Raw genomic sequence first — 24,145 nt, 5'->3', positions numbered from 1 at the left:
GTATATAACATGTATGGGCGGTATAACCTAAACAGTCGAAAATTCTCGAAGATTGTTTCAAAAGTTGCAACATATAACACCATTTTGCATCTTATCATTATCTCCTTTTACGAAAATCTTCTCCCCTTAGACACCTCCCCCAGGACGACATCTTAGCCCATAATGTTGTGCGAATGGTACGGTGGGTGGTGGAGGGGGTGAACCATAATAAAGAGTATCATCTCCTCTATACCATCTTCCACCAGCCCACTGTCCTCGTATCTACTCCATGAGGAAAAAGCGATAGTTTCCGTAAATACGCTTTTTAGAATTTCATTTCCGATATATATTGTTCCCATGCCAGCGCACACTATTTATAAATATATATATATATATAGGCTGGACGTTTTTTCACTGTTCCAGATTTTACAACTCATTACGATAACAAGTTTACAACTCATTACGATTTCAATTTTATATATATATATATATATATATATATATATATATATATAAATATATGTATACCTTTGTACGTTAGGGTGTTAGGGTGTATATATATATATTTATATATATATATATATATATATATATATATATATATATATATATATATATATATATATATATATGTATATATTCTTTTCATGTAAATAATTCCAAAACTCCAACTAAATCAAATCAGTTCCGAGTCAAACAAGGACATGTGACACTTTAACGAGCATACAATTGTCGACCTGTCGATATTGCTTCCGAATTTAAACTGACAAAAACCAAATTATTAGATTCTTCTTGACTTTTATGGCAGTAATTAAACTTGTTATTACCTTCCGAATCCAAAATTAATTACCATTTTACAGATGATAAATTTGCCGGTCTTAGGCGAATATTTCAAGATAAATAACTTCAAAAACCATGTCATTAGCCCATATTTGCTTTATATTAATTTCCCCCCAAATTTTTTTGCTCATATATCTTAATCTATTAAAAGAAGTTGATTTTACTCCTTTTGATTATTATTATTTTGCAAATGCCTTTGAAAGCTCCCGAAAGTCCCCATCTCTTCAATTTAACCCCTAATCCCCTTTCCTTTTTTCTTCTTTCTTACTATTATTATTATTTTTATTTAAAAGAAAAATGCGGCTATTTTTCTTAGATAATTGCACACCACCCGTCTCCCATCTATTTAAAGCAGATCAAAGTTAAAAAATATATATTGCCTCATCCTGCATGCCTCTAATCCGCTTTTATTTATATTTTTTCTCTCAATAGCACCCCTCTAGCCTATTTTTTCCCCTTCCATCATGGTTTCCTTCTCTGCTGTTCAATCCCCTTTACTTATTCGTATTCGCCTTATAGTTAAGCCTCCTTCAGAAATGTTGGCTTAGCTCAACCACTTTGCGTGAAATTGATCATTTTTTATAGATGCTTGTAACAACACTCAGGGAGTCAAGTAGCGGAAAATTGCCATTTCGGGTTCTCTCTCTATATATCTCTCTCTCTCACTTTTAGGCTCTCTATGGCTATATTTTGGTGTACATAAAAACGTTACGCATGTATCGCCCCAGGCTGAAGCTTTTGAACTTGGAGAAAGAAAAGAAAAGAAGAAAAAAAAAAACGAAAAGAAAAAAATTAGAAAAAAGACCTCTAAAAGATAAAAAACCAGTGTAGCAACTTTTTCGCTTACTGCTCGAGGGCTGATGTGAATATATACTCAAAACCGAACTATGTTTACATAATATCGCTATAGGGGTAAGGAATTTTTTTTCTTCATTTTTTTCTTCTTCTCTTTTTCTAGTTCCCGACCACTTGCCCGCGGGGGCCTTGTCCGCTTCGTCAATATCATGGTATTTTTGTGAAGAAGAGGGGGGGAGAAAAGTCGTTCCTTTTGAAAACAACTGTTTACCATGTAGATTTTCTTTTGAAGGCGCAAAACATATCACTTAAATGGATCAAACGAGATGACATTAATATCTTTGGAAGAGAAATTGATTTGAGGTTTTCTTGTAAGTAGCAGGTACTTAAATTAATTTATCGTGAACTAGCTTCAAGCAAAGTGAAAGTGAAAAATATGACTATGGGAATAAAAGGTAGAGATAAAAAGGGCGGAAAAATGTTTAAAAACAATTGAAGCAGAGAGGACGTTAGAACAGAAGGCAAATACAAAATGTCTGGGAAAGTCACGAGATTATTTAGGTAATAAAAAATAAAAAAAATTGTATATTAATAAAAGAAATAATGAACTTGTTCATGTTATTATGAACTCAAAAGAAATGTCATGCCATGTAATGGTATGTTTATTCTACAAAAGGATTTTATGATGCACGAAAAAGAAAAAAAAGTTAAAAATGTATTCTTTAAGTCTGTTAGCTGTATTCATGGTCGTAAGCTACAGCCTACACCCTTAGCCATGCATGATGTCATTGCAGGGTTGTTGCACATGGATTGGCTTGTATAATATTGTCCCTCCCTTCGTCATTTAGGTCATTCGTTTATAGTCAGTTGAAGTGGGTTGGGTGGGTTTTGGGTGGGTTGAAATGGGTCATGATGGGTCATAGTCAGTCTGGTGGGGCTAATCTTAAAGGTCGTTTATAAGTTGTAAAAAAAGGAAGAGTGACACGCCCAGTTTAGCGATATAATCATATTTAAAGTACTATTGTTTGATTACCCGGTGAAGTGATCGTTCAAAATACAGGATTTTGGAATACGGAATATACACTATATCAGATGAACTATGTAAGACAACCGGTTAATGGTAAAGTAACTTTCGGTGGCTTTACATGGTAACAAGCTGTAATGTGATTTGGCTATAATATAGCTTAAAGCAAATGCCAAATAATGGTCACTATAAGGTTCGAAGGTAAACAAGCACTCTACTAACGCCTAATCTAAAGAAGTTTGCCTATATATACTGAGACATTTAATTGATCTAATTGAGACCAGTTTCAAGGTCTGAGAATAAAAACAACGACAGCCAACTTTTACAGAAGTGACCATTTTTAACTCTTTTATATATCAATTTGACAGCATACATGCATGCATACAAAACGAGACCAATACTGTGCAATGTGAATTTAGTGTGTTGTACGGTATAGCATTTCAACAAACTATTAACGCTTTAAAATCGTTCCCATGATCATACTAGATTGCTATCAGATAAATCGATGGTGTTAAAGTGCACGGGACCGCTGTGGGTCCGGTGGGTTGTGAGTGGGTCACGTGAATGCTTCACGTGACCCGGGGATATTTGGTGGTGCACGGTTCTGAGTCAACGGATGCTGGTTACGTTCAATAGATCAATATTACTTATATTGATTATATTCCCACTAATATGCAATTTCCAAAATCTTGAGGAATTTTACGAAGCTGTAAATTGTAAATGTACATAATGGGTAGAAGGCTTTGTCCTAAAGGATTCATGGCTTTGGTTATAGTCTTTGAATTGATATTTGGCAAAATGCGAGTATGTCATATATATTGTTTTTAAAATTGATAAACTCCTGTTAAGATGTTTGCATTGATAATAATATTATAATTTCAGTGTTCCTTTAAGTGTAGATTTTTTTTAGTGTGGCCGATCTTGATATCAAACCTTATTGAATAATTATTGTTTTCATTATTAGATTTTACAAAACAAATCAGAAAAAGTGATTTTAATTTCATATAAACCATAGAGTAACCAGGTGAAGTCCTAAGCATTACATCTCCTGTTTATTGCCTTTGTTTATATTTTTAATGACTTTTAAGCAATTAAATGTGAGGCCTGATATGCTGCTTTTTTGATGAACTGACCTAACAGTCTATATGCTACACTTACTATATATGTAGTACAGTTATTTTGCTTCATGAGCGGCAGTTCTTAAAACCTAACCTTAAAAGTGGTATTTTGATTTCTTCTACTAAAATTTAAAAAAAATGATACCTTGCTGCCTGATCTAAACAATGGTCAAGGGTTATTTTATTAGTATAGAATCTTATAATTCAAATTTATACTTTATTTTTAAGACTTCATATTTTGACCTAATTGTTTTTGTTTATCTACGTTGAAATATTTTTCTTGAAATTTAAGAATAAATGCATTTATATTTACAGCTTCAATACACTCAAAACGCTCAACAAGGATAAAATCAGATTGTCAAAATGGGATTTTACTGTAAACAGCTCTTCAACAAAACTCCTATGGTAAACGTTTGTTTCTGTAGAAGTAAATTTAAGAAACTATTTCTTGCCTGCCAACATGATTCAATGCAATTTCAACCAGTGCATGGTGAAATGAAATACCAGTCATATTTAATACATGTATTGAATAACTATTTCTTACGATACGATATTTGGATTTTCAGCCGTTTCGTTTGGTTTTTACAATGTTTTTTATTTCATCAAATTTATAACACATTTCGTGTGATCTTATAAGTTATTTGCTATTCACATTAATTTATTCAAAATCCGTTTACATTTCACTAAGCAAAGAAAATATTTCATTACCTTTTTTTTTATTTTGCAGGTAAACTATTTATCTTATTTTCCATTTTTTTCCAAAAAGATATCCTTAATTACTTAATTACTACAACAAGTCTCAGTTTACAATTTATCAAACACAAATAAAGCCCTTGTGTATATACCGTTTACCGATTTGTACACAAACAGAGTGTTGTCTATTCTGTTTCATGTGATGTACACATAGCCGTAATTACATCGTCTAGTCTAGCCAGTTCTCTCGGTATCCATGACATCGAAAATATCTCTCTCCTCTCGAACGGTAAGAACCTCCCGGATTAGCAGGCTCAAGCATCGACTAACGGTGTCATGCCCCGTTGACTATTATTCTCTCGAGCACTATAGTACGGCTATTATACTGTAAAACATCTCCGCTGTGTAATGTTTCGAGGGACCGTCTGGACGCCATTTTGAGAGCACATGGTGAAAAGGGTAAGTGTATACGTAATATGTATTTATACATTTTACCAAAACAAAACAAAACTCACAATTTTACAATAGCATCTTTTTTTTTGGTCTGTAAAATAATGTAATAATTATCTATAATATTCAAATCCTTTTTTTGTAATGTCTTTTATTTATATATCTATTTTTGCCCCTTTCGGCAAACAGCTAAAATATTTATTTACGTAATGCTTTATATATAGGGCCTACATAACAACGTGTTTAGAGTCTAGCCGGGGAGGATCATACACCTCCCTTGTTTAGCTGATAAGGGAAATAAAATAAAATAAAATATCGTGACAAACCATTTTATTCGTCATAATGTTAAAGATGACTGGTACGTCCTTAGTATTTTCCCACAATGACACAAAACAACAAGTTTGGCTAATCAGATTTTTCAATTTTCTTTCGAAAATTTGGGAGTTATTTGCAATTTCTCGGGCCATTTTGATTTTTTTTCTCGAGGGCCAGTTTTCTTGTTTAGCTTACGACTTCGGCTAGCCATGCTCTTAAGTGAAGGTATTAGTTTGTGTTAAAAGGAGAGACTTTAATATAAAGGGTAATTCTTTATAGATGGATATTGTAATCCCAAGATACAATGCTACACCTTTTGGTGGGTTGTGGTGGTTTCGGGAGGGGCCCGGGGGGTGGGGGGTGGAGTGGGTGGAATCTCCCAACTATTGCCGACTACACGACCATCATTGTATACCTCTCTGATACAACGTCGACCCTAAATAAGATCAACCATTGGTATATTTTATGCACTGTTAAGAATCAGTAGCTCTGTAATTTTAAAATGTAAAACAGTAAATGCTTCGTCATCAACTTCGGGTAATTTTATTTTTTATTACAAAATTTGACATATATGATAAGTTTGCCAATGAACAAAATAAGCTGTACCCTATTACAAAAGTACTTTCCATCTCGTAAAACATAACTTATCGAGTAATATATTAGCCCCATTCTGTTTCTAGGAATTCATGCCATTTTTCTATTAAAGTTCTATTAAAGTTATAATCACAAAAGAAATGCTAAATGAAATAATGTCCTTCTTCCCCATCCCCACCCCATCAATTATAATTATAATAATTATATAATTATTAATTATGTTTTAAATTCATTATTGTTATCACGTGGATTAGTCGTATCAATGTATAGGGAGAGGGCGGGACCATTATCACTACTAATAAGCGAATCATATCTCGATTACTGGATATATTCCAAATTTCGAAAGTAGGATCACAGAAAAAATGCAAGCATGCAAAATGATAAGAATAATAATAATAATAATAATAGTAACAACCTTTTCTCTTTATTTATTTTTTTTATAAGTACTTACTTAATCCATACAAAGCGTACACAATAAAAGATAAATCAAAATAAACCTTGATTTCATCTAAAGAACTCAGACATTCCTCTGATCTTTTCCAAAATGATTCTTCTCTTTCCTTCTTTTTTTTCTCCATCTTTTGCCCTTTCATGTAAATAATATATAAGGAAGCTTCAAGCCAGTCGTTGCACACGCTATTAATCAATAGTTAATTAAACGCTATATATTTGCAATTATGTTTTCCTGTGTTGATATAATAACCGGAATTACATGGATTAAGTATTCGCTATCCTCCACCTCTACTACTCCTCCTCCTCTTCCTGGTCTCAATAAAAAATAAAATGAAATAAATTATTAAACTATTAAGACTGAAGACAAATTGCTCATATTATACACAGTCAGTAATTGAACCCTTGAAAATGAAAAGGGGAAAAAATAGAGGCATAGTTATTCGTCAGCGGTCTATAATATACGGTATCATAGTTTGTATACAAAGGGCGGTAGGTCTATTAGACGGCATTGTACGGGATGTTTTCATAATTAATCCGGATAACTTTCGTCTGTAGTTATATCCTTTCCTTTCCAAGGCTCCGATGATTCCTATAAAAAGAGAAATAGAGAGACAGAGAGAGATAGAGAGAAAAGAAAAAGATGAGAACGAAAAATATTTATTAAAGACTCTAAAATAAATTGCAGATGTAGGACGTTTGAAAGTTGAAGAAACGAATTATTTCGAGAGAAATATATATATATATATATATATATATATATATACATATATATATATATATATATATATAAATATATATATATATGTATATATATATATATATATATATATATATATATATATATATATATATATATATATATATTAAGCTCTTCCTCAAGGTTGTTAGTTTGAGATAAAAAATTATGAAGATAGTATTTCTCTTTTCCATGGGAAAAAGTAACAAACAAGAAAAAAGAAGAAAAACATAGGCTAAAATTAGTAAAATTACCGTATGTCGTCATTCGTTACGGACTTTTTAATTATTTCATGATGAATTTATTTTCTGGTATTTTTAACCTGATTCTTCTTATTGTATAAGAAGAACTGCGAAATGTTTAATCGAAAGCTAAAATTGTGGGTAGCGTATGCCTTGTTTTGTTGTTGCAAAGAAATGACTTGAAACAAGTTTAAAATGACACCGCAGAATCATTATATACATATATATACGAAACTCTAATACTTGTTTAATTCATATCATTTTGATTAAAATAATAAGAATTATTATGATTATACTATTTTTTCTTTTATTGCAAATAGTTTGGCCGAAATATGAACTTTATTAGAAATGCTAAAATTTGAGGCAACTTTTTTGACGAGTCTTAAATACGGAGATTTTAAGTAAAATCTTCATTCATATATATATATATATATATTTTGGCACAGTCGTCTTTTTTCTTAATTCCAGACCTTTCCATCTTCTATGGAATCATGATCTTTGGCTTTAGCGCGTCAAAAACAAATCTTTGAAGATTTTCACTTCATTACAAATACCTTGTTTCGATGGGGAAAAGAAAGCATTATAAATTATTTAATAATCATAGTTTTTAGGTCTTTGCGTTTCTTGTAAAACCGCATTTCAATACACTGTTCACTTCGCATCCTCCTGTATACATCAAACTTAACGGTATAATTAACAGTTCACGGTTAGTAACAGTTCACCGCTGGAGACCGCAATTCTTCCCATTTACTGGAAGATACACTGTTCGGGATGCTAGACGGTCTAATTAAAGCTTATAGGTGGTAAATGGGTGTAAACATAGGATTACCAGCCTTCTATTGTGCGCTGGTTAGACTGTCTAACCACGAACCACGGGTAATGAAGTAAACTGTTTTGTTCTGGGATTAGGAACCTTTCACTGATTAAAAAAAATAGGTAGATAAACTGTTATTAGTTGCAGCAGCAGTAGTAAATGACGAAGGAAAGGTCTTAGAGTGTGATGACAAGGTAGAATGATTATCAGCATTGCGCATTGAAACAGCTAAATAGTATACCGTTACCTTAAAGCAGCAGGGTTGCACTTTATAAATAAATTAGTACAAGTGCTACGGTCGAGTGGATAAAGGCTGTGGAATAAGAAGTAATGACCCTTATATCATCTGAGATTTCGTGGTTTCGATTCCTGGCAGGCTAAATTAAGGTGGGGTTTTCACACATGCAAGAGAAATCCACGGATTTCACAAAACGGAAAAGGACAACGAAATTGTAAGAAAGAAAAAAAATCTTTATGAGCTAAAGCTGTAAACTGGATAGCCATTCGACGTGAAGTATAAGCCATTCGGCTTCTATCATATATACTCATGTGGGTGCTTGGGGTCGTAAAATAACTACCTTCCAGATTGATTGCATTTCTCTTCCAAAAACCGATTCATTCAAGCTACTAGTTTCTATAAATTATACGGAATTTATTATTTCATTCCTCTATTCAGCAATTATACTTGTAATGAAGGTCAACAGTTAAAACCAAGAATTTACACATTTTTTAAGAAATGTCACCCGAGATAAAAACCTGGGCACAAAAGCCAAACAATTTGATCCACTCTCTCCTAATATCGAAACTGGAACCGTATGATTATGACGATGTTACGTCACGTGAGAATCACGAGTCCGTTGGAAAGGGGATATAAACTGTACACATGGTCCAGTTAAAGGTTGTAGGTGCGCAATAAAACAATAATAACTTTCTTTCCTATTTGTTAACGCAAACTAGCCTAAACATAGCCTATACACATATTCTATATTAAAGTACGGAGACTTTGCAAACATTCTATATGAAATTATGGAGACTTTTGCTAATTAGCCTATACATAGCCTATCCTAAACTCATATTCTATATGAAAGTACGGAGACAAATTAGCCTATACGTAGCCTATAAACTCATATTCTACATCAAAGTATGGAGACTTTGCTAATTAGCCTATACATAGCCTATACACATATTATATATGAAGTATGGAGACTTTGCTAATTAGTCTATACATAGCCTATACATATATTCTATATGAAAGTACGGAGACTCTTTGCTGAGTGTTGATCTTCAAGAAGAACATAGTAAAGATAAGAAATAAAACATACCTTTATCCTTCCAATGTTCTGTATATAGCCAGATTATTTTAATTTTAGTTACATCTTAAACGGTCAAAATGAGCAAACTGGTAACTTATTGTTATATAGAAAATTAACGAAAGAAAGAAATTGTTAACGGACTGCTTATCTATACTAGTATTGCAAAACGCTTGTATATATACGTAATTACATCTTGACAGAAATCGACAAAGAGCCATCTGAGAAGAAACTCCATCAAACCCTTTATCTATATTTGGTCTTAAACAATTGAGATTACTTATATTTAAAAACTCTTTAAGTTATTCAAAAATGTTGGCATGCTGATCTTATACCAGCTTTCTAATTCCAGAAAGCGCACTTAAGAGGTCATAAACTTCTAAATTTTTCCCAGGCATCCAAAAGCGTCATCTAACACAAATCACTGTCCATGTGAGAGCAAAATGCTATATGCGAGTTGTTGGTTCAAAACAATTTAATCATATATTTGTTGCCGTTTTGCGGTGGCAGAGTTCAATTGTCAATATGTACCGTCCATTTTTTGGCAATCATTTGCCAGTATCTTTTTTTTATTGCAAAGATTTAAACTTTTAAAGATTTGAATTTTCGTTGTTGTAAAAAGTTATTGTGGTAGAGGTTTTCACTAGCTGTGTGGATATAAACCTTCCAAATAATTGTCTTTGAAGGGGAAGGGGGGGGGCAGGGGCGAGGTTTAGAAAATGCTGTAGGCCTATTCGTTAAAGAATGGTGGAAATATTGTTTAACAGCAGTTTCCTTTTGTTGTCCTTTGCTAAATTAAGGAGAAAAATATAAAACTATAATGCTGTCGAAAGTGTAATAAAATAAAACAGTTTACAGCGGAGATTCTTTTAACTGAATAGTTTTACACAGTTAATAGATCTAGATAATAAATCTTTAAGAGGTTGACATCTACTGTAAGACAAATTTCTCTTGAAATAATGTCAATCGTTGTTACAGAATTTTTGTGGCATTTAAATTAAAGTATTTTCTGTAAAGATGTCATAAATTTAGAGGAAGCAAAATAGTTTTCCCCCACATTAGCCAATAAGAGAATAAAATAAGAAATAAAGTAATGAAATAATCTTTACAAAGTGATTAAAGACATTGATATCCCCCCCCCCCCCCCCTTCAAAACCAAGCTATATACAGTGTAGGCCTATCTGGTGTATGTTTTCACAAACTTTTTACTAAAAATCCCTTTGACGTTAAATTTGCTTAAAATGTATTATTGAGTTCTGTTGTTTTATATAACGTAACAAATACTAAACTATCAACATTTTCATTTAATTGAAAAAAAAATGGAATTGATGCTCAACTAATAATCATTAAAACGAAAAAGGAGAAACATGAATATAAAACTAAATGTTTAAACTATATATCTGTAAGGGTGTCGACATTTCTGTGCTGTTTCCAAGAAAAAAAAATTAACGGAATTTCCAAAAGCTGCTAGTTATTTACTGCCCATGCAGTGGTTGGCTAATGTATATAAGTGATTCAACAATGCACATATCATAGAGGGCTTTATATGGGTACTCCTAAATGAAGGACCATGCCCAGTAAAGCTATTAAGCAACCCCCTTTGTGTCCAAATGTCATAGTTTGATTAGATGGCAGTCCCCCTTTTGTTGTAATTTTTTTTTTTTTTTGGCCTGCTTTTAAATACACCCCTTCCTTTTACCAAGGCAAAGTTACCCGTAATTTTCTATTGAGACCAAGTCACCACCCGAATTGAACGGCTTTTGTAAACGTCCTTAGTAGGGAACCTATTGTTCCCTTTGATGGATGTTGGTTTAAAGCCGATGTGATTACGTAACTGTTCCAAGGAACGCCGATTAGCGCATTCCTTTAGGTATTCTGTTAAACCACAGTTATCACGCCCAATTGTTAACACGTTTTCGTGCTTTGGTTATTTTGAAGAAGAAAAAATATATGCATATATATCTCTCACATTGCTGATTGGGTACCAATTTTGATTATAAATATTCCGTGTTTACCACCTAAGATATACATAATAAGATTTTTGAATTAGTTAGGTAAACTGGTTCGTCAAAGCAAATGGTAGTGTAACAAGATTTTGTCATTGCGTGGATTATACAGATAAACAGTGACAATTGCTAATTAAAATTAACGAATTTCTTGACTTATTAAAATTTATGAACATATTATGATACTCGCACATCCCGCTTACGTATTTCTCTAAATACTTAAGCAGAGTAATAACCCTTAAATATAGCTTTATTTTTTATGAAAACTATGCTAACTTTGATTTTTCACAACACATTTGTATTTTAACGAATTTGTCCAAATTCAATGAATTTATGGATATATTTTCCTCATTTTCTACTTTCTTAATTACTTCACTTTAAACGATAATGACCCAAACGTACAATTTTATAGTCAAAATATAGTTTTCCCCAAAAAACTATGGCCAAGGAAAGGAAAGTTTTGTCGAGATAACATACATGGCATTCAACAAGTAACCTTAATCCTATAAATCTAACTACTTTGAAATAACCAATATTATTTTCGTTTTTCTTAAAAATAACAGCTATCACTTGTAAAGATTTAGCAAAACTTGATATCTTTCACAGAAAAATGAAGAAATATCAGAATACCATGTAAATTCTCTAAAATTCTCTAAATTGAGATGCATTTCCTTGTGATCCTTTCTGACGTTTCATATAACAATATACATATTTTGTTCTAATAGCCATTTTCATCTGATATCCCATATAACCAACGATCACTGTATAATATTAACGACAGATGGGGAGCTATAGTTACTCGGAAATCGAGTCTCGATTTAAACAGGTTGCCGAGGTAACATATTTCAGGGTTGATTTTTAGATTTATAAATCTTGAAAAGAGGCACAAATACTACTTTGGAAAACAAGAAATGAAAACTTCACGCTATTGTTCCAAAGACGGAAATTTTTCGAAGAGCTTACAGAAAATGAAAAATGGCATTATAATTCCAAACATTTTGGGGGTTGTACTAAAAAACAGTTCTAGCAAATTTCGTTTATATGTCCGTACGGTGTAATAATTCAATAGAAAAAAAAATATATAGTTTTGTGTTTCCGCAACGTTCATGTTTTCCAATGTTGTTTATAATTTTATATCTTTAATGTGAAAATATATAGAAATTGAGAAAATGTTTCCTCTGGATTATGCCTGGGTGTCATTAAATGTAATTTATATAAGATAAGGAATGATATGTGACTGAAGAACATTCCCTTTTTTTAAACTAAAGTATATATGAGTTGGTATATATATAAACGTTATCTCTCAATTTCATATTTATTTATATTTCATGGAGGTATATTCGTTTTCATTTCTTCATTTGATCATCACTTCTTGCACATAGCAACATTTAGTGTAGTTATGACGTCGGAGAAATTTGCATACAATATTTCATTCGAATGTATAGGATTTGATGTTTTTAAATCCCCCCTTCATAGTGCACACTTTCATAAATAAATTGTTACTCGTTTTGATATTTTTTCATCATGTTTGTAGTTCAAAAAGTACCATTTTATTGTTTACAAAGTGCCCTATTGTTGAAACATTAACAAAAAACGTAGTTATAAAAACAATTACCATTTTGTTGAAACATTAAGAAGAAATGTCATTATAAAGTGCCCTATTGTTGAAAACAAACACAAACAAAATATTATATATCCTGGAATTCGCGGCACAAAATACACAGAAGGATCCATTTCGTCGAGATTTTTTTTAAGGTAACTTTGTGATTTGTCCCGTCAAACCAGAGTCACAAGTCTCACTGTCTGATTTGATTTGATTTCATTCAGCAAATTATCATTCTTCATCTACATACAAAAAAATGCACATATAGATAAACATTTAAAATACAAGATGGAAATATACCTAAATGCATCAAAAAGAAAAGAACATGCCAAGGTCCAAGGATAACCCTTTAAGCTAAAAGCTTATTTTCAAAGGGGTCCTTATAACCTTAAAAATACATAAGATAAGAAATTTACTATTAAAACATCTAAAACATGCATACAAACACTGTAAAAAAAATAAAAAGCAAGAAAGATATTTACAAGCTAGACATTCATATGATTTAAAAGGTAGGCTTTGGCAACTTTTTTAAAATTGCATTTCAGCAGGATGGATTTTATGTTTTCAGGCAGCCTGTTCCAGTTTTTAATTGCATTGTAATAAAAAGACCCAGCTCTGTGCGTTTTAATTTTGGGAAGTTGAAAATTAAAAGTACTACCTCTTGTGTTATGGCTATGAACACTATTTACTCTAATAAAACTTTCCCTCGTTATTTGTGACCCACCAAGATTGAGCGCTCTTTCGCCCCTCTGTCTCAGTCTGTACTTTCTATTCAAAATCAAAAGTTATAATCTTTATATGAAATTCCTCCCAATGTACATGGCTTGATCAGTTTGTACTGTGAATAAGAGACAACCGTTCATCAGTTTATAAACTGAAGTGTGTTATATCACACCGTAACACATGTTAGACCTGTCAGCAGATGCTACTATGAAAAACATTACTAACAGACGAATTGATTACTCAAAGTCTGTTTCAACTAATGACTGGTTAGGAGTCTAAACAGCTGACTCTATCTTTGACTAGTAAGTATACCTTGTAAAAATGGTTCAAATTGCAGATTTTAAGCGTTTTGTAGTAAAAGTGTCATGCAATTTCTGTTAAAATGTGGACAAAATTGTTGACGAAACCATGAGTAGCAACTGGACATAAATGTAACACATGTTAAGAAATTATGACACACATCAGTTTTAACTGATTTAACGGCTACACACCTTTACCAATTCTAACTGATAAAACCATGAGAATCGGTTGGAAATACCGCGGCACAATCAAGACAGTTTATCCGTTGTGTTTTTAAATATGTTATTGCACCTTTAAACCGACAAAAACAAGACAGCAACAGACATAGGGAGTCATCTGTTTAATTTTATTCTTACCTATTCGTGCCCTGAAGTTACGACTTGTCACTCCCACTTATTTAAGTTGGCTCGGGGCTGTCTACATCTTGTCAACGTGGTTACTGCTGTAAAAATGTTTATGTGTACATATGTACACACACCGTTTTACTGCAAAAGTACAAACGTTTGGAAAAGTAGTTAACACCTCGTGAAATGTTATTATTAACAACAAGTGGAGAAACTAAATTTTAAACAATCAAAATAGATGTCTTAGAAAGGCTACACCGTTTAAACTGTCAGTATACTGGTGGTTATAACTACAACAACCATGTTGATGCAGGTATTATGGAGTTAGGGGGGTGGAGGGGTGGGGGGGGGGGGGTGGAAGAGTACAGGGTGAAAAGAAAGGGATAGAGTATATATGGGAAAATTAACAGAGGGTGGGAAGAATAAGCCTTTATCGTTGATGTTGCTTTCCTTTTCTTAAAAACAATTTTAATATCCCAAACGATGCAAGTGATTAGATAAGTCTCAAATTAACTAGGGGAAACCATAAAACTATCTCTTTTTTATCTCTCTTTCTCTCGACAGTTCGTAAAGCTCAATACCAAGTGATAATAAGTTAATAGTTTCAGAGTCATTTCTCACTCATTCAATATTAAAAAGGGGACTTTCAATTAAGTAAAATTATTAGTTAAGAGCTATAGCCAGGGCAGCCAATACCTCACCAAGACATCATAATCCATGTTTTCTATAATAAATACATACTCCCACCGTCTAAAATAACCCCCCTCCCCCCCCCAAAAAAAATCATATCATATCATTCTTTACTAACATAAGAATTAAATTCAAGACTCGAGCGAAGTCCCACCAAATAAAGCAATTTTGGCATTTGAAAGATTAATGTTTACATCAGTTCTGTTAAAGATATTTTGTAGGAAACGCCAAATATACTTTTGAGCACAGTAGAAATCAAAACATAAATGTTGAATGGTTTTGCACATGAAGGAGACAAAAGTTGCATACTTTTTTTTAATTTACTACATTTATATTGTGCAAGTAGGAATTTATGGGAATTATCCTATGAAGAAGCCGATATCCGAATCAAAGAAGTTTTACATCCATGGTACGCTTAAAACTTATAAAGCAATATAAATACAATTTTCCTCGCTTGAAATTAATATACTTTAGCAAGCACCTTTGATAGGAATTGTTTGAGTGTTTCAAATGTTCTCTATCAATTTTTTTGTACATTGATTTGCTGCTAAAATAATCGCTCATTAACAACGTTTAGATAAAAATGAACTGGTCCGCCTATATACATTCATGTATATTCCGAAGTAAATTTTGGCCACTAAGACTTTATGGACTTTATAATGCCATAATATTATAAAAAATAAAAAACAAAGTGTGAAGGAAACTGAAAATCATTAACAAATTCCCTGAATGTGAAGAAGTCACCATTTATTAGACACGAGGTCATGAAAACAAAATTAACTTCTTTATCAATCAAACGACTGTAACAAACTGGCTTATATCCCAACCCGAATTAAGCTCTTGTTCTATATACTGTAGGAAGACTTAACACCATCTCTGCATCATTGAAAGACTCAATTAGCACATCGTGTAAATGAGAATATATTAACCCAAATATTTCTTTCCAGAAGGGATTTGTAACTTTAGAGCTGACAACTTTAACAAATATCGACGCTATTCATATATAAACAAATTATCAAAGCTGATGCCATAAGTATGTATCAGACACTATTGTTTATCCTTACTATGGATTTGCTTTCTCTTAATTTAGAAGTGACGTTTGTTGTTACTAATTTAGCATTAATAAACAACCAATTACTTCTTTGTGTCACTTTTGTGTTGTTGTTTGTTTGTTTTCTTCTAAAATATTATGTAATGTCTAAAGTAATACATGAATATATATTATTCATTTTATAATTGTGTTTATCCCTATGCTGTTAACTTTATACTCCAAAACTAATTGTTAAAACATATATTAAATCGTAAATTTGGCAATAATATACTTTCCATGTTTTGTTATCCAGTATATTTTTCCGCAGTAGCAAATGTCAGTAATTGCAACTTAATGGAATTTGCTGCAACAGAGAATGGCGTCTATTTTACCTATTGAACTAACCTTACACCCAGAGTTATGGATAATCAGATTTAGCCCTGTGCCCTCATCTTTGAAGTCTTCAGTAATCCCATACTTCCCGGGACCCTCATTGAACCAGGGCCTGACCCCCCCCCCTCCACCCCTCCCCGCGCCCTCACTCGCCAGGCCTTCCTTACAACAACACAAAGCATGAGCAAATTTTCTACGCCAAAATGTATAAGGACCTCCTTGTATTTGACAATTTGCGTTTACATTATATATTGTACATTCTTATGTATTAAAAGTTATGTATATCTGATTAATTCTACAGTGTGCATTACTATTAACATGACATTAAACATTACATACCAACATATATTGCTATTGAATCTTTCTTTATATAACCGTATCTTTCTAATATGAATATTTAACTAATATGTTAATCTTTTGTTTTATATAATATATGCAAGAAACACGTTTACGAATGTATTTCAGGTATTATAGTGGTGACGAAGGGTTGTACAATCGTACAGCAATGCTGATAAATAGCCAAACCAACAACCAAAACAACAACACACACACACAGAACACACACAGAACAGACATGCATACAAACACATTCTTTTACACAAAATAAATATAGACCACAATAACAACGTACAGTAAGCATAGACCCCCAAAAAAGTACAGAGGACCTTTTAAGTCGAAGAGTCATGGACCCTGTTTATCAATGAAAGTACACCCTTCTGATATCTTCTGATATCTGATCACATTTTGTTTTTGATCTCTTAGGGCCCAAACTGTCAACGATGGGACCTCGTTTGTGCGTGTGCTCAATCAGCGGACTTGGAAAAGATTACCAAGGGAAGCCTATTTAATGCCCGGGGCGGATCCAAAAGCTCTGCGCCTCCAACCAGGTACAGTTAAAAATGACCCCGGTGTTGGACGTACTTTTAAGTCGGTGTTTTGTAGGAAAGGATGCGATTTGTAATCCCTTCATAACCCCAAGGGATATTGTCGTGGTCTTTCGGAATCTCTGAAGTCGGTCTCAAACGGTTGGGGATCAACGTATTTTGGGTGGAATTACAAATCCTGAAATATTTTAGAGGTGAAAATAGGCTTGTTCGCCTTTTTGAACAGTGAAGATGCTCTATGCAAAACAATACGACAGAGTTTTTTTTTCTTGTTTTTTGGGGTTTTGTTTTGTTTTGCTGTTGTTATCTTACATTGACGCTGCTTCAGTGTGGGAGGTCCTTAGCCCGCCTTGATCGGGTCGGTCGTGAACTAATAACGGATGAAAGAAATGGTTTAAGCATACTCAAATAGCAGCCACAACTATTTACAAAGCGGGTATTCGTAAGCAACACGGTTATCCGTGCCTACTTTATCACACATCATTTAGTATATGATTGTCGGTTTTACCTGCATATATACCGCAGTATTATACATAGGTTCTGTATACCATTAGTTTCGATACTTATATATATATATATTTTTTAAATTTAAAACAGATACTGAAATATCTCGTGAATCTATCAAATTGAGACAGTCAAGAAATGGTCACACCTTCCACCTACTTCACCACATTAAAAATAAATCATTTTCTAATGGTAATTTTTTGTTGCATTAACATTGCACTGTTTTTTCCTACGTTTTATGTAAGCCGTATCGGATATGATAAAATTGATGCAAAATATACCCTGCTGTTTTTCAGATTCAAAATTAATCTGGAAAGTTTCACGTTAAACGAAAAGTGAAAGAAACATGTGCGATTTTGCCACCGCCTTTACATTACTTAAGTCAAAATGCTTTGGATAATAGGGTAAAGTACAACAAATATAAATAAATATTCTTTCTTCATATTTTAAGTGCTTAATATATAATACATTTTCTTCCGTTTTGAATTCAAAATTCTTTTCAAGCAAACATTTGGGGGATACATAATATGAAGTAAACGAAAGCACATTTGTTTTCTATACAAATTTTATTGACAATAATAGTCTCTCGAATTGTTTGATATATGGTTTATAAGAAAAAAAATCAAATAAAGTTTTATATAAATAACATAATTAAGAGGATATCTGGAGGTGATTAATACAAAATATTAAAAAGTGTCCGGTCGACCAAATTTGAAATCAGATAAAGTCTTTCCCAATACTCGATAAATAAAATCAACGTTCCAGATTTTGATGAAAATATGTAAAAGTAGGAAGTTTATTTGGGATCTTAATTGAATAATCCTAGTCGATCATGATATTATTATGATATTATTGATATGTTATTATATTGCTATGTTATAAGCATTGATATGTCTTTAGTATTGATATGTTATTAGTATTGATATGTCATTAGTATTGATATATCATTAGTATTGATATGTTATTAGTATTGATATGTTATTAGTATTAATGTGTTATTATTATTAATATGTTATAAGCATTGATATGTCTTTAGTAATGATACGTCATTTAGTATGGCTATGTCATTAGTATTGCTATGTTATTAATATTGATATGTCATCAGCATTGATATGTCATTATTATTGCGATGTTATTAGTATTGCTATGTTATTATCATTGATATGTCAATAGTATTGATATGTTATTAGTATCGATATGTTATTAGTATTGATATGTTATTAGTATTGATATGTTATTTGTATTGCTATGTTATTAGCATTGATATGTCAATACTATTGATATGTTATTAGTATTGCTATGTTATTAGCATTGATATGTCATTAGTATTGTTATGTTATTAGTATTGCTATGTTATTATCATTGATATATCATTAGTATTGATATGTTATTAGTACTGCTATGTTATTAGCATGGATATGTCATCACTATTGATATGTTATTAGTATTGCTATGTTATTAGCATTGATATATCATTATTATTGATATGTCATTAGTATTGCTATGTTATTAGCATTGATATATCATTACTATTGATATGTTATTAGTATTGCTATGCTATTATCATTGATATGTCATTACTATTGATATGTTATTAGTATTAATACGTTATTAGCATTGATATGTCATTAGTATTGATATGTTATTAGTATTGATATGTTATTAGTATTGATATTTTATTAGTATTGATATGTTATTAGTATTGATATGTTATCAGTATTGATATGTTATCAGTATTGATATGTTATAGCCTAAGAAGAAAACTACAAACAATAGGAGCCAGTATACTGGTTTATTTCTGAATCTCTAGAATGTTCATTTAAGGTTTAATTGACGATTACATTGGGTTCTCAGTACACTAGGCCTTGCTGTGTATATTAATCCATTGTTTCCTAAATTCTAATTACTTCGCTGAAACATGGTCTTTTCACTTGAAATAAACGACATAACACTATTGTATGATATCTAATACCATTTGTCCATGACAAATTTGTAAAACACATCGGAAACATGTCCTTTGAGGCCAGACAAGTACTTTGTTTTCTCATATACATTCGAGTTCTGCTTTGCATCCGAGGAACTAACATATTATGGTATGTATATTAGACTACATAGTTCAGTCACTTTAATTGATGAAACTCAAATGTTTAAACGGTCATTTCTTTAACTTTGTGCATTTAAGTAGTTTAACTGAAACATTTATTCAACACTATAGTTTCCAGGATGTATCGGACACTTTAAGAGAGTGGCATTCACCATCTTCGGAGCGTGACTCCCACGTCTATTAAGTTGTTTTCACTCCATAAGAAACAAAATTTGTAAGAATTCACTAGGAGAGAATAAGAAAACCAGAGTGTGATCTCTATTATCCCTTAAATATAAATCGGGTGTAAACGGACAATTACTGTTTGGGATATAGAAGTGAGTGCATAGTGTTTTGTTCTTTTGCATCTATTAAATATATATCACTATGTGAGGTAACTTTATACAAATGCTAATCCCATAACAATGGAACCTTTTCGAAGTGTTTTTATCTTCAAATGTTTACCTGGTTTGAGAAATATAAACAGTACAAATGGGTTAATTTTGTGGTTCTTCCTAGAATTCATGAATAGGTGAAGGACTCTCCTTGAGCCTCTCTTCGTCACCCCCAACCCCACCCCCCCCCCTCATTCTCCTCCCTTTCCGATCAAAAAAAGAAAACAAGAAGAAGAGAAAAATGAATACGAAAAATTGATGATCTTCTTTACATAAAATTGGAATGTTTATTTTTTTTTTTTTTTACTTTTGTAATGAATTATAAATAAACTTTAGTTACATCATATTAATCTTTTTTTCTTTTTGAGATTTGCTACTGTAAACTAAATTTTGACAACTAGTTTGCTGCCAAATGAAGAAAGGTTTTGAAAACTCGACAATAAATTTGTCGATTTTCTTTTATCAATTGATCTATTTTATCAATTGATAGTACTTTTTATCAATGGTCACCTGTTTTTTTTTAAATATTTTTTATTAGGTGAAGCGAGTTACCAAGCAACCAAACAACAACTGTAGCTTAAATATTATTCATGTGCAAGTTATTGGTCACTCTTTTTTGTTTACATAGATAACCAAAATTAACTCTTTGTAAGAGATATCATGGTTTAAAAGGCACGTCAGAGGGCTTCTTTTTCTTTATATATTTTTTTTCTCGTGATACTTTCGTGTTTGGGGAAACTTAACAGTGGTGTAACTGGAATCATTACACAAAATTGTTAATCGTCCAATAATTAAAAAATAAGTTTAATATAAAATATTTTAACAAAACTTTACCAGTCTAAAACTCAACGCGAAGTCCTTTAATCAAGAAAAGGAACGTAAAAAACACATTTAAGCCATTTGTCTCAATGGTGTAATTTTTTTTTTCACTTAAGCTTTTAATAAAGAATAAGATGAAACACCTTATTTGTGAAACAGAACAGGAATTTTCAAAACTTTTAGGAAGGAGTGTTTTCAAAGAGGTTATTTAAAAGAATTAATCATCCTTACAACTTTTAACTTTACCAAGCAGAGTAATTTGTTTAACTTATTTTCATTGTAATTAAGAGAAAACAAACGCCGACCATCTATAAATTTACTTATAAATTTAAATTTGCTCTCGCGGTTTGAAAAACAATTTGAGGAAAAGGTATTTTACATACAATGAATTACACAATATAAATTTCATAATATTGATTGATTCAATTTATATTACATTGATTCATTTGACATTACATAGAGTAGGAAGTCACATCTTTATACAAATAAAGAAATGACAAAATCCGTGAACATTCTCACATAGTAAATTTTCAAATTGAAATAGACATGCAATATTTGTCAACAAACTGCAAAAAATAACTAATACAAAGTATGTTGAACTTCAACAAGCCATTATTGCAACAACTTTTCATTCTCCTCTTTGTCTTAAATTGTGTATATTTCTATTTTTCTCTTATTTTTATTTAATATTTGATTGCGAGAAAACTTGCCAGGAGTTATGTAATAAACCTTTGAAATCAAAATATATATGATATTTAAAATTATACATTTGTCAGTGTTATCTTTATTCCTTTTCTAATACTTTTGATCATATTTTTGTTTTTGAAAAGCTTCCAAAGCGTAAACAATAAAAGTAACAGCAATAGAAATATATAATTGTGACATTAACTACTATTTTCTATAGAACCTTTATTTTTGGTTTGATTTTTTCAACGTTCCTTTTCATGCAAAAACAAATTGTCTTTTCATCTCCTCTTCTCCTCTCCCTTATCACCCACATCCATCCTACCCCATCACATTTTCATTTATTTATTTATTTACTTTTTTTTTAAATTAAAGTTTAAGAAACGACGAATGAATACAAAATAGAAGTTAATGGAGAATAAATTTACAATGAAAGATTTTGTTTCATAGATAGTACGGTTATATCATCTACAGATGTGTATGCGCGTGCGTATGTGTGTGTGTGTTTTAAATGAATTTAGTTTCCTCTTTGTTCCGCATCATTAGAGGCAGAGAACCCAGCAGGAGATCATGGAATTGATCTCTCTTTGGACATGTCTGAGACCTCCGCCAAGATGGAGTCAGTCCCAGCTGGTGCCAAGTTTATAAAGATCTTATTATTCCTTTATTGAACTGAATTGAATTTGAATTTATTGTCCACAATCGGAAATTCGTCTTACACAGGTCGTAAACGATAAAAGAAAAGAAGAAAAAGAAAAGCAATAGTATAAGTATTTATAGACTGCGATACACATACAGTAATACAAACAAATATACAGCAAGTCCCACAAATAAGAAACTTATCTTCTCACTTGTGACTTAAATATATGGATAGAGTTAGCCACAAATGAGTATCTGTAGCGGCCCCTAAGTGTATGTGGTGGGCATTAACGTAGTCCAGAGCGGTTGTAAATGTAGTGCTCAAACAAAGGGGTGTGTTGGGTCTTGCATGATTCGTTTCACTTTATTGCAGACCCTCTCATGATACAAGTACTCTAACGATGGTAATTGAACACCGATTACCCGCTGAGCAACTTTCCTAGATTGCTCAAGCATCTTCACATCAATTCTTGTACCATTGGCAAAGTAACAATTATTTATAACTAAAAATCTTGTTTAGAAATTCACTTCCCGTTTGACGAAACAAAACAAACAAGAGAAAAATAAAACTTACATGCTGACAATTGATATTAAACTAATATGTTGTTTTATAATCACACTAACATTACTTAGTTAATAAATTATACTGAATTAACCTTACACAAAACAACTAAAGTCAACTTTATAACAAAATAATAACACATCAATATATCCATTCATAGTACAAAACAACAATGTGATTACTTTCGTGGTGTAAAATGGTATACCTTGCCTATTGTTCTTCTACATAGTACTAACAGTTTCCTCATTTGCTTGTTCTCTATTGTTATTTTTTCTATTGTGTTTTAGATTCTTGGTATATAAGGCCCACGGTTGATCTTTTTGCAAGGCCTTTCTTACCCCTTCTTGGAGGAGTTTGTCCTCTTTGTTAACCATCTTGCTCCATTACATTCGCTTATCGATCAGACCATTTACGATAACCCACAAGGAATGGATCACAAAATGACGACCACCAAAACAGTTATACTATACCATAACAAAAAGATAACCTGGAATAGCCTTGTATAGCCCTATACGTGGTAGTGGAATGTAGAGCGCTGTTTAATAATGGAATTGTTAGACGGTAACTTTGTCGCTTTGTGGACTGACTGAGATTAGTCAGTTTACGGCATTTTCGTTGACGTTTGTAACCTAAACTGTACCAAAAACCGGTAGCGTTTGAAAGTGTTTGTCTATGAGAGCTTTAGGAAATGACAGCAAACATTTTCAACAACTGCATGTCATCTAGTTTTGGACGATCTCGTGAAAAGCTACTTTCAAATGATTGTAATTGTCAAGTTTAGTTAGTTACTTGCATTTCAAGTTAACAGTTAATATAGCCTCAATGGAGTATATGCTAAATAGAAAGCAACCAAATAAATAAATATATAATCAAAGAAAATAAATAAAAAGCAGGATTATTTCAACCGAAAGATCTTCAGATGAAGTTAAGATGAAGTTAAGAATTGGTAACACACATAGACACACGACATTTTTTCACTATACCAGGTAACTGACGTCATCGCCTTCGGACGGAATTTCGCCATAAATGCTTCAGGAGACAATGAACTACCATATTTAAATGATAAAATGTTTTTGATAGCGTATGAAATATATTTAATGTTAACAATACAAACGTTGAGCTA

The sequence above is a fragment of the Apostichopus japonicus genome, chromosome 6, assembly GCF_037975245.1.
Source record: "Apostichopus japonicus isolate 1M-3 chromosome 6, ASM3797524v1, whole genome shotgun sequence".
NCBI lineage: Eukaryota > Metazoa > Echinodermata > Holothuroidea > Aspidochirotida > Stichopodidae > Apostichopus > Apostichopus japonicus.
The sequence above is the reverse complement of the archived record's forward strand: the minus strand, read 5'-3'. Positions refer to the sequence as shown.